This window comes from Atta cephalotes (genome assembly GCF_000143395.1).
Source record: "Atta cephalotes unplaced genomic scaffold scaffold00002, whole genome shotgun sequence".
NCBI classification, from domain to species: Eukaryota; Metazoa; Arthropoda; class Insecta; order Hymenoptera; family Formicidae; genus Atta; species Atta cephalotes.
The window spans coordinates 11,478,421-11,490,090 of NW_012130066.1; positions in this window are offsets into that span (position 1 = coordinate 11,478,421).

The following is an 11,670-nucleotide window of genomic DNA, read 5'->3' on the forward strand; positions in this document are numbered from 1 at the left end:
CGCGCGCGCGCACACACACACACACACACACACACACACACACACACACACACACACACACACATTTCAAAAATAGTATATTTTATAACAAATGAATAGTATATTTATTTTATAATTTATTTTATAATTTCATTTACTATATGATTTTCCAGTAAGAAACATAGCTTAAAACAATTATTCAATTTTATCCTTATTATTTGCAATATTAAACAAAGATAAAATAATTTATTGTGATACATTGTGTCTTTTATTTAAAAACGCTCATATTAATCAGTGTCGTAATTTAGCTAAAATATTTAAATGTGAGCGCGTGTAACAGTTCTCAAAATGGCCATAGATCACGTGACTTTGTCTCGCCTACATCAAAGACGCTGACGCTCGCATATATAATATCTAGACTGTGCTTATACTGTAATCGTGACACGAGATGATTTGAGCTGACTTTTGTATGCAGAGTAGTTTTTACAAATCGATAACAGAGAGAGAGAAATATATTAGTAGCTCTATCTAACCTTAGTGCTCCGTTAAACATGGGACGGTATTCATAGTCCATTTTTATTTTAAAACTGTCTTAAATATAGCTACATTTACACGGTACATTTAATCGGATTTAATAACATTCGTAGTTATGAAATTGGCCAATCATAACTGTTCTTCCTAAGAATGGAACAAGTGATTTTGACAAGTTGTTCTTAACCTTTTTCATTTATTATATTAATGAATCAAATTCATTTTTGGTAATACAATCGGCTATATAACAGCTGACGGTATTATGAACAGATAAAATATTCAATCTGCAAAGGCGACTGCAGCACAGTTTGTCATTTGTTTACGCAATCACAGTATAAGAATATACAGGGAGGACAAGTAATGTCAGCACCTTTGATCTTTTTTAGACGAATTTTCAGGTTCTGCCATGTCTTTGGTGATCAAATACGGTATCAATAGCATTAGGAACCATCGCCTACTCAATAAAAAAAGGAGATAAAAAATCTTAACTTTCAGAATCTTTCACCAAATCGGCGATCAGTTAGATACATCCACGTACAGTCACGTTGCTTCATAAAATTAATTACTATAATCAGTTATTCAGGAGACATAGTGTCTCGTCGCTAAGCAAGAGCAGTATATATAGTAACGTAATTCTGTTGATACCATGGACGTATGAATATCTGGACAGAACCTTCAAGGGGGGGAGGAAGATTTTAAGGGAGGAAGGGCTGCCATATCTTTTTTTTATTATGATAATATAAGAAGGGATACAGCCATTATATATATAGGAGCGGGCCTATCAGGCAGGTACTACATACAAAACTAATGTCATTAGCTTAAAGTACATTTCCATTAGTGAGGAGAATGTAAGATTCTCATATCATAATCACAGATTGTACGCTCTTATATTAGATTATCTAGCTTATAACTAAAGATCATAAAATAAAATTTTTCACTTCACCGAATCGCAATAATATCTCACAAAAACATATAAATAAGCTAGATTGACAATTACTAGAGCAGATCCATCAGAGCTAATTTAAAACAGCGGACAGTTATGAGAAATACCTTTTCTTTACAACTAAATATATAATAGCATAAACTATAATAAATTAAGATAACGTAAAATAAAATAACGTAACGTAAAATAAAATAACGTAAAATAAAATAACAAGTGTTACATGTACCGCATTAACTTAGATTGAATCAAATTAACATAAAAAACAAAAAAAGGCGAAACTTAGAGCATTAGATAAACTTATCAATAGCGCAGATAAACGTGTTTAAGATATAGATTGTATCCTCATCAATTATAGCCATGAGATATTCGATAGGGTAAGGGAGAAGGCCTCTCGCCCTGACCAGAGCATTTTGCAAATCCGTCTCTGTTCAGTAAAAGCACTACATTCCCAAAAGACATGATTTGGAGTTTCAAATACGCCGCATCTAACATACAGTGAAGAATCCACTATGTTAAAGCAGAAAAGACTTTCCCTTAGGGATATGTGATCCGACTAATTCTATTAATAGTTAATACAAGTGTCCTTCTCTTTATTTTAAATTTCCTGAACCAAACATGTTTGGACCAAATAGTTGTTATAATATCCTGCACCACGAGCGACTCGTCGCTCATCCACCCAAACAATGTACAGGGTGGGCCATTTAAAATTTGGAATTTAATTTGGCTCTAAAAAAAACGCATGAATATTTTTCAAAGTTTATGGCTTTATTGGAAAGATAGTACATTGCCATTAAACATGAAATACAATTTCATTCAAATAACTTCCACGACTGGCTGCACAATACCCCATTCTATCAACCCAATTTTTTAGTACATTTTCCACTGTATGGGCGCGTATTTCATCGATGGCAACTTTGATTTCATGTTTTAATTCTTGAATCGTTTCTGGCTGGTTAGTGTAACACTCATCCTTGACGATTCCCATAAAAAATAGTTCAGTGGAGTCAAATCGCAGCTGCGAGGCGGCCAATTGACATCAGCATTTCGGCTGATTATGCGATTTTCGAAGACAGTGCGCAAAAGATCGATTGTAGCGTTGGCTGTGTGACAAGGTGCGCCGTTCTGTTGAAACCAAATGTCGTCTGTGTCCTCCTCTTTAATTTGGGAAGCAAGAATTCGTTTAATATGGCGTGGTAGCGCTCGCCATTGACAGTGACGGCAGCTCCTTGCTCATTTTCGAAGAAAAATGGTCCAATGATGCCGCCGGACCAAAAACCCCACCAAACAGTCACTCGTTGTGGATGCATCGACTTCTCCGTGATGACGTGCGGATTCTCTGACCCCCAAATACGACAATTCTGCTTGTTCATATAGCCACCGAGATGAAAATGAGCTTCATCAGAAATGATTTTTCGGTAAAAATGCTTATCTTCAACCAAGCGTTGTTCAGTCCATTGGGCGAACCGAAAACGCATCGGATGGTCATGCGGCTTCAATTTTTGCACTAATTGAACTTTATACGGCTTCATACCGAGGTCTTCAAAATTCTTCTCAAAGAAGTAAGTGAAATGTTCAAGTTTTGAGAACGATGGCGAGTTGATGTTGATTGTTAAAGCACTCTGAGCAATAGCAGCAATGTTTTCGGTTGACCTTACTGGACGAGCACGTGAACGAGTTGTTTTATTCAATAAGGATCCAGTTTGCCGAATTCGCTTCACAAATTGATCCACAAACTGCATGAAGGCATTTCTTTTCTATCAAATTTTCCACGTAAATTTCTTACAATTTGGGTTGAAGACTCACTATTTTGGAAGTAAGTTTTCAATATTTCCCAATTTTGTTCAAGCGTATAGCGACCCAGTTCGTAAATATCAAACAAAAAACTAAATTTCTGATACGTTATAAATGTTATTACGCCTTTCAAACTCAAAATAACCGATAGTTGAAATTCCAAATTCCGCCCTGTACATCTGTCGGTTCTATAGAGAATTCAGACACTGGAATTTTCAATTGCGTATCTCTGTAGAGGCAATAGCCTCTCTAGCCTATCCGCTTGTTCGTTGCCTGAAATCCCTATATGGAATCCCTATATGGAATATGAGCTTAACCTCAATTCCTTTGTCGCTAGTCAAAAGAAGAACTGCTATTCTTAATAAAAAGAGGTGCGATTTATCCCGGTGATCAAACTATGCGCTGCATTAAGGACTGATTTAGTGTCTGAGAAAATAGTTAGCTTAGGCCTATAGATATATCTTAGTTCCAGAGCCATGAGAATCATCATTGCTTCGATACAAAATGAAGAGACAAAACCCGCACACCTATATCCTTCCGGAGATAGATCCATCATAAAACATCACTGCAAAATCAGCATATTGCGAATCTTCTACACATGATCCATTAGTGAAAAGATACGATGGATGAATTAATCTCCTCGTTGAATAATCCTAAAAAAGTGACATCAGTACCATATTTACCTGCCAAAGAATTTTCCATTTTCAAGGTTCATCTCTGGACGAAAAAGCAAAGCATCGAATGATTTTGAGAAACACAACGGATCATCAAGATTGGAAAGGTAATGCTTTTTAACGTTTACGTCCTCCTGAGTTAACATAATCGGAGCTCGACTAACGTAGTCGCACTATGTGGGAGTCCGCTAATTCTTTAAGCTTTTCCAAATAGATGACATCTAGAGTTTGTTGCTAGTCTAGAAGGAAATTTCTCCCTAAGTATCGGAATCTAACAAGCAGGGGAGGCTCCTTCGCCTCGCACAGAATTAATCGGAATATACTCTGTCTATACCCCATGACCAATCTAAGAGGGCTCGGTACTGAATTTTGTTAAGTTCAAATAAAAACTTATTCGAAAAATCCTGAAGCATGAAACCCCTATATTCTAAAGGGTTTTTCAATAAGGACGCTCGATTTTTAAATGTAAATAAAACAAGTTGTGTGTGAGATATCCACTCAATTTTTTTTTATTTGAAAGAATATTTTATGGTAATGGAATATTTTAAGTATGAAATATAATGTTGCTCAAATGTCCGCCGACTTCGCTTGGTGACACATATTCGGGCGGTCCAATTTTCGATGACTTTCTTGCATAAATCTGGCTGAATTTGCTGGATGGCGTTTGTTATGTTGACTTTGAGAACATCAATTGTTTGCGGTTTATTCGTATAGACCTGCGATTTAAGATAGCCCCAAAGGAAGAAGTCTAAAGGCGTTAAATCGCACGATCTCAGTGGCCAGTTCACGTCGCCGCCGCGCGAGATAACCATGCCTTCAATCGCTCGTGCAGAACGTCCATCGTGGCATGCGGTGTGTGGCACGTAGCGCCATCCTGTTGAAACCACATGTTATCGATATCCATATCATTCATTTTAGGCCACAAGAAGTTGCTTATCATCGATCTGTAGCGCTCGCCGTTGACGATTATGGCAACGCCCGCTTCGTTTTGGAAAAAGTACGGACCGATGATTCCGCCAGACCAAAATCCGCAAACAGTGACTTTCTCGGGATGCATTTGGAGCTGGTGTATGGTGTATCTCGCGTGGATTGGTATCGTCCCAAATTCGACAATTTTGTTTGTTCATATATCCATTCATCCAAAAATGGGCCTCATCGTTAAAGATGATTTGTTTGGCGAAATTTGGGTTAACTTCCAACTGCTCCAGAACTCAATCAGCGAATCCATGACGTTGTCTATGGTCGTTTACCTTAAGTTCCTGGGTCAGTTGAATTTTATAGAGGTGCAGACCTTGCGTTTCGGCGACGTACTGGTGTTGGCTGATTATTTATCGAACCGATTAACTCGAATTTGGCCACCAAACGTCGAATAGTCGATTCGGCAGGACGGTTGTGGCGAGGATAAAAATCACGTTTCTCAAACGGAGCACTGATTTTAATAATAAAATTTTATGATTTGCACGCGTTGCTCAACACTATGATCTTCCATGATGATTTGTCATACACTATTAAACAATTCACAACAAATTTGACAGATGTCACTTTAACAATATGGCTACTATGATCTAACAAATTTCGAGCGTCCCTATTGAAAGACCTTATAGATCTGATCAAGGCGTAATAAATTAATCTAAGTAATCTGGGATCGGCGCTTCACCAAAGGTGCCCGATGCACTTTATAATTCGTAATGAACAAATACAATGACTTTTGATATAATTAACATGGGTAGACTATTCTAAATTAGATTGTAAATTTATTTCTAAGAATTTTATTTTATCAGAATTTGCAATAACTTCTCTCTGAACCCGAATCGAGAAAGATCTTTTATTAATTACATTACTATACTTAACTCCCGCCTAACTTAAGTTTTAAGAGCTTTATTATTCTTGCTATATAATGCTAAATACACATAGCTTAGTTTTCTCTGCTGACAAGATAAGACTATCTAATGAGGCAGAAATCTTATTAGCTGCACTTTCGACTCTATTTCAAATCCTCGATCGAGTCCAAAGCAGAAAAAATGTAGCGTTTGCGTACTGAATTATCTTGCACTCTTAGTAGTTGACCTCCTCCAATTCGGTGATGTAGATAGCGTATAACATAGGGTTCAGTACAGAGTTGCCCTGTGACAGCTCTTTGAAAAGTCAAAAAACTTTTTCTATTTCCCTATATTTACACCACACTTGACACGCAGATATCAAATTGTAAATAAAGCGGCAGAACATGAGAGGGATATCCAGATTTGTTAATATCAATTACAACGTTATTATATATTGCTTTGATATCAAGAAAAGCAACTGCCACCGGAATATCCATTTGAAAGTTTCCAAAAATTTCCATATAGAAAATTGTTGAGTTATTCATGCATGAAAGCCCTCTACGAAAAAATCAAACTGCAAAAATTGTCGTAACACTTACTTAAATTGTAAACGTAAGTAACGCACAAGCTTTCACGTATGACGTATAACTTAACTAATCTCCTGGAAGGGGCATAACATTAATTGTAAAAATTTTGTAAAAATACATGTGAGGAATGCAAAGATTACAGAAGTCAAATTTAAAGAGACTCTATATATAATTGCACCCTGAGTTTGTTTTCTGAATAACAATTACATGTTATTAATTGCGGCGGCTATAAATAAGATTGAAGGACGTTGAGTGGTCGACACTATTACTTTTTTTTGTTTAATACAGACGGAAAAAGCTACATTTAATCTAACTCTATCCGAAACGGATCTCAACTATGCACAGCATACACATACTGTTCCAATAGGAACGTGTACGATAGGCCTTTTCTGTTCTTTTTTATTGAATTTTTGCACTTGTTCATCTTTTTTCCTCTTTTTTCCTACTGGAGAGAAAAGGAAGAAAGATGAACTAATATAAACAAAAATTCAGGCAAAATGAACAGGCCTAATGTTACATTTTGTACATTCCTATATCCGTTTGTGTTAAAATGTGTTAATCAAATGTAAAATAGTTCAAATGTAAAATCAAATGTAAAAAGTGTGTTCAATTTGCAAGCGTTCTCTCTAAAATTAGCGCTTTTCGTCATTTCTCTGCTTCTTGTTCCGCAAGATCTATGGGTGATATTTTATTTGTGCATTTTTATCGTACAACAAATTTTTCAAAATTTAATTTTTCACAAATTTTTCCTGTTGATTGGCTATAGAGTGTGTTTTCCATTTGATAACACAAATAGATACAAGCGTCATTCTATCCTTCTTGATATTTAGAAAGTGATAAAAATAGAATGACGCTTGTGTAAAACTCTATATTACTAAAGTAGCGCATTTTTTTTATTTTGTTAACAGCCTTTTTATTGGCTATTTCACCGCCTTTTTGGACCTTATCTGTAGTCCAATAAACGCTTAGTATTTATTAGTACATATTGTTATTATTGGTACATGGTAAGATTAGTTCGATATGCGGACTAATGTGCTTCAGTAATAGAGCTTGAGAGTGCGATTACAGTAGCACGGTACGCTTTGACTATAAACACATGGACTGCCAGTAGCTAATTTCAAATATGTCGCTATGCTGAAAGATTAAGCTTCGCCCCGGATAGTAATTTTCTGCGAGAGTGGGGAGCTTTGACTATAGTATATGCACGTTTATGGTGTGCAATGGTCAGCAAAAATAGTTCTGCTCCCCGAAGAGATTATTCGAATGATTTCAGAATCCATTAATTTGCTGGTGATACTATAGTTCTGTATCTGAATCGAAAAATCAAATAATAGAAAAATAGAAGAAGAAGAAGAAGAAGAACGGTCAGTATATATCAATTTTCGCATTTGAACTTATCGGTCTCTACTGTTCGCGAGCCTAACAATCTTTAGCCAACTTCGGCGACACAAAGAATATGCATCGCATTTCCTATAATAAATATGAGAGACTAGCAATATTCATGTATTTATAGTCAAAGGTATGCGGTAGGCAATGCAGAAACTAACTAGGTAACTATAAGAATCGCACAAACCGTGCTGCTTGTTTATTTTTTCCTCTATTATGCTGAGTTTAGATTTTCACTTGAGTATCACTCAAGTATTACTCTATTCTTGTTGTTTATCGTACATTAGATAAGGACATTACACCTGGGAAGGACCTAGGTGGGAATTTAAATAAAACGCCTTTATATGTGAGCGGTACGAGCTAGTGACAAACATTACTAAGCATTTTTTAATAGAATTAATTAATTTAAATGCAATTATTAAATAAATCCGTTGAAAAATAAGAATGCTGAAGAGTGCTAAAATATAAAAATAAGTTAATATGTTAAAAAAAATTCATATTAAAATTTATTATATTGTTGCTAGTCCGCGCTGCTTACCGTGCTACATGTAATGCTTATTGCACATTGAATGTGATAAGCGATGAGCGACAAGCGATACCCATGAGAGCTTTGCTTTGCGCCGTCATGTGAGAAAAAGCTTTTATTGAATATCGCTCGTCGTTCATCGCTCATAGTGTCCAATATGCAATAGATATAATGCCATCCTGACACGTATCGCTGTACGCGCGTATTCGCATGTCGAAGGATTCACGTATGCGACAATTGTGTCCTTGATTTCCATGGAGCGATTCATACGTAAGCGGATTAGCGGATCGCCAATCACAGAATCGTTGCAAATTTTGCAAGCAGATCTAACAGAACGATTCTGTGATTGGCGATTCGCTAATCCGCTTACATATGAATCATGTCCATGGGACATTAAGGACACAATTCGCGAATGTAAAATGGTGGATCGTCAGTGATTGATCGAATCCTTCGATACGCGAATCCGCGTCATGGGATCACTGAACTATATATACACTGAAATGACATCTCCGCTGAAACATAGAAAATCGTGGCACTAATTGATCAGGTCTATTTTAATTTGATTAATATAAGAGCGAATCAGAAGTTTTTAGGTGCTCATGCGCACTTATGTTTTTTTAGTGAGACATGTCAACATTTCTTTCGTGTATGTGGGGTTATATTTGAAAGATTACTTTGAAAAATTTATAAAATCGCATGATTGTGCAAAGCATCAACATGAAGTATTATGTGCCTGAGTGTAGGCAGAAAAATAAAAAAGACATTTCATTTCATGGATAAGAATTCTTGTATTAAATGCATCAATTCTTGCTCATGAGTTAACGATGTAGGATATGAAAAATGTTATTAATGTTGTTTTATTGAATGTATTAATAGAAAAAATAATAGAAAAAATAATGTCGATTGAAGTGACATTATTTTTATTTACGTATTATTCATGTCTATATAGATTGTCATACATTGATAATATATCGATCGATACATCGCAGCGTGCCTGTGAACGCTTTTGATTTGCTCAAATATTGTCCCAACTAAAATGGCGGCTGATCAATTGTGCCATAAATTTTCTCCAATGCCCATTCCAATGTATATATAGTTCAATGGATGGCACCCTAATAGAGGAGAAAATAAGCAAGCGGCACGGTTTGCGCAGTTCCTATATAGTTTAATTTCTGTACCGCATACCGCGCTACATGTAATCGCCCTTACGCTTGTGTCATCAAGTGGGAAGTATTTATCTTAGAAAGATCCGAGGACCTCTCTGTCCTGTACATATTTATTATACAATAAAAATGTATAAATGAAATAACATTTTAAGGTGCCATTTCATGCTGACGCTCGACGCTCATTTTGGGCGTCAATAAACGTCATGTGACTAGAGTTCTTCTAGTAAGAGTTAAAACATAAGATCGGAACGACGCTATTGTCTGGTGTCGAGTACTAATCGGAAATAGCACAATGATTCCACTATAGTTGAGAGTTGACAGTCCGATTTCACGTTCGCGCCTTCTACATGAAATAAGTGCTCAATTCACTGCCATATCGAAAGTATCTGCAAATGATGGCGTTTAAGGGATCCGAAATCTGACCAATCAGAGATCGGTGCCCTTTATAATTTGACTCCTAGAAGCTCCGCACAATAGAAGGAACAGAGAATAAGAATTTCAACCTAGTTACAGTTTTCAGAAACTGTATATTCTACAATACATGATTTCTGAGATTGAAGTTCTCATTCTTTATTCTCTGTTCCCTGTTCCTTTTATTGCGGAGCCCCTAAAACTACATGAAGCATGGAGCATTCTTCATGTAAAATTGTTATGACAACTACTATGCAAACTGCGAGAACGGTGTTATTAAAGAACGGTGTTACTAGATTAACAAAAATAAACTGCTGCCATTTTGGCTTCATGACGCGCGATTATTCTTCAAAACTTCAGCCTTTTTCGCTGCGATTTTTGCAATTTTCAATACAACAATCGGACATTTTCGATAATAACAGAATCGATAATAACAGATTTTTCTTCTTCCAGACTCCTGTATGGATTTCCGATCTTTTAACAGAATTAGGTTAGGATAGCACTTCGATGTCAGGTTGGCTCCAAATGTTAATTCAGTAAATTTTCTTATCGCGGTACTTCGTTAATCTAGTGACTTTAAGTATCGTGGAACAAAAGCGACATCTGAGGTCTGGGGGATTCTGTATTTTCAAAGTGAAAATTACAAAAGTGAGCAAATTTCCTAAATGTTGACCAATGAAATTATCAGTATTCTAATAAATTCGCTCATTTTTATAATTTTTACCTCGTTTCAAGGTACAAAATCGATTCCCTCGATCGAACTAATTCAGACCACCACTTTTGACCACTTCATAACTATTTCTGACTACTTTCTGATTTCGTCCATATAAATTCGGCCTCCTATTCTCTATGCTCCATGACCATACTCTTAGGTTTGTTCGCATCGCATACTCCAACATGCTTCAACATATTCTTACCATAGCTCCTACTCATTCTAACTAACGCAGAGGGAGAGAGCTTCACAGGAAGAGAGTGGCAAATTGCATCACGTGACCCGTCTCCTGTGCTTGGACATGGGCATCAAAGCTCCATAGACATGGAAGAGATTGGAGAAAACTGGTCACATAATCCCCGTCCTGATTGGACGTGATGCAATTTGCCATTATCTCCTTATGAGACTCTCTAAAGATTTATTCGCGTCGCACACTCTAACATGCCCAACACATTTCAATATGTTCGCGTGAAATCAATATGGCGACTAAATGTTCGCGTCGCATTAGAGCATATTCCGGATCAATTAAGAGCACGCTCCACCTCAGAAGGTAGTATGATTAAAATATGTTACGCACGCATGCGTAATGATTGAAAACGTACTATATCGAAAAAAAGTATTTTAGATTCATTTTGTAAAAACATTTAATAAATGCATTTTTGATATAAATATAAAAATATAACAACATAATATAATATTAATAAAATAAAATAATAAAATAAAAAGAATAAATAAAATAAATAAAATTAGAAAAATTAAAAAATAAAATAAAATAATATTAATACAATAAAATATAATATAATATAACTTTTATACTTATTAAAAGCACATTTATTTTGTAAAAATGCTTTTCAAATAATCGAGGTAACATAAAATACTTCAAACGAAACGAGACACATGTCCGACCTGTTTGTGTGATTCGTGTGGATTAGGTTAGGTGACAAGCATTTATCCTAAATCCGTTTGTGTCACTGGACATTGGAGTACATGAATGCAACTACTCCAATCGTCACCTTATCAGTAATTTAAGTCTCTCTCTCTCTCNNCTCTGCATNCTNTCTATNTACTACGTACGTTACGTTACCTTAACGTACCGTTTAACCTACGGTAACGTTACCGTTAAAACGGTAACGTTTAACCGTAA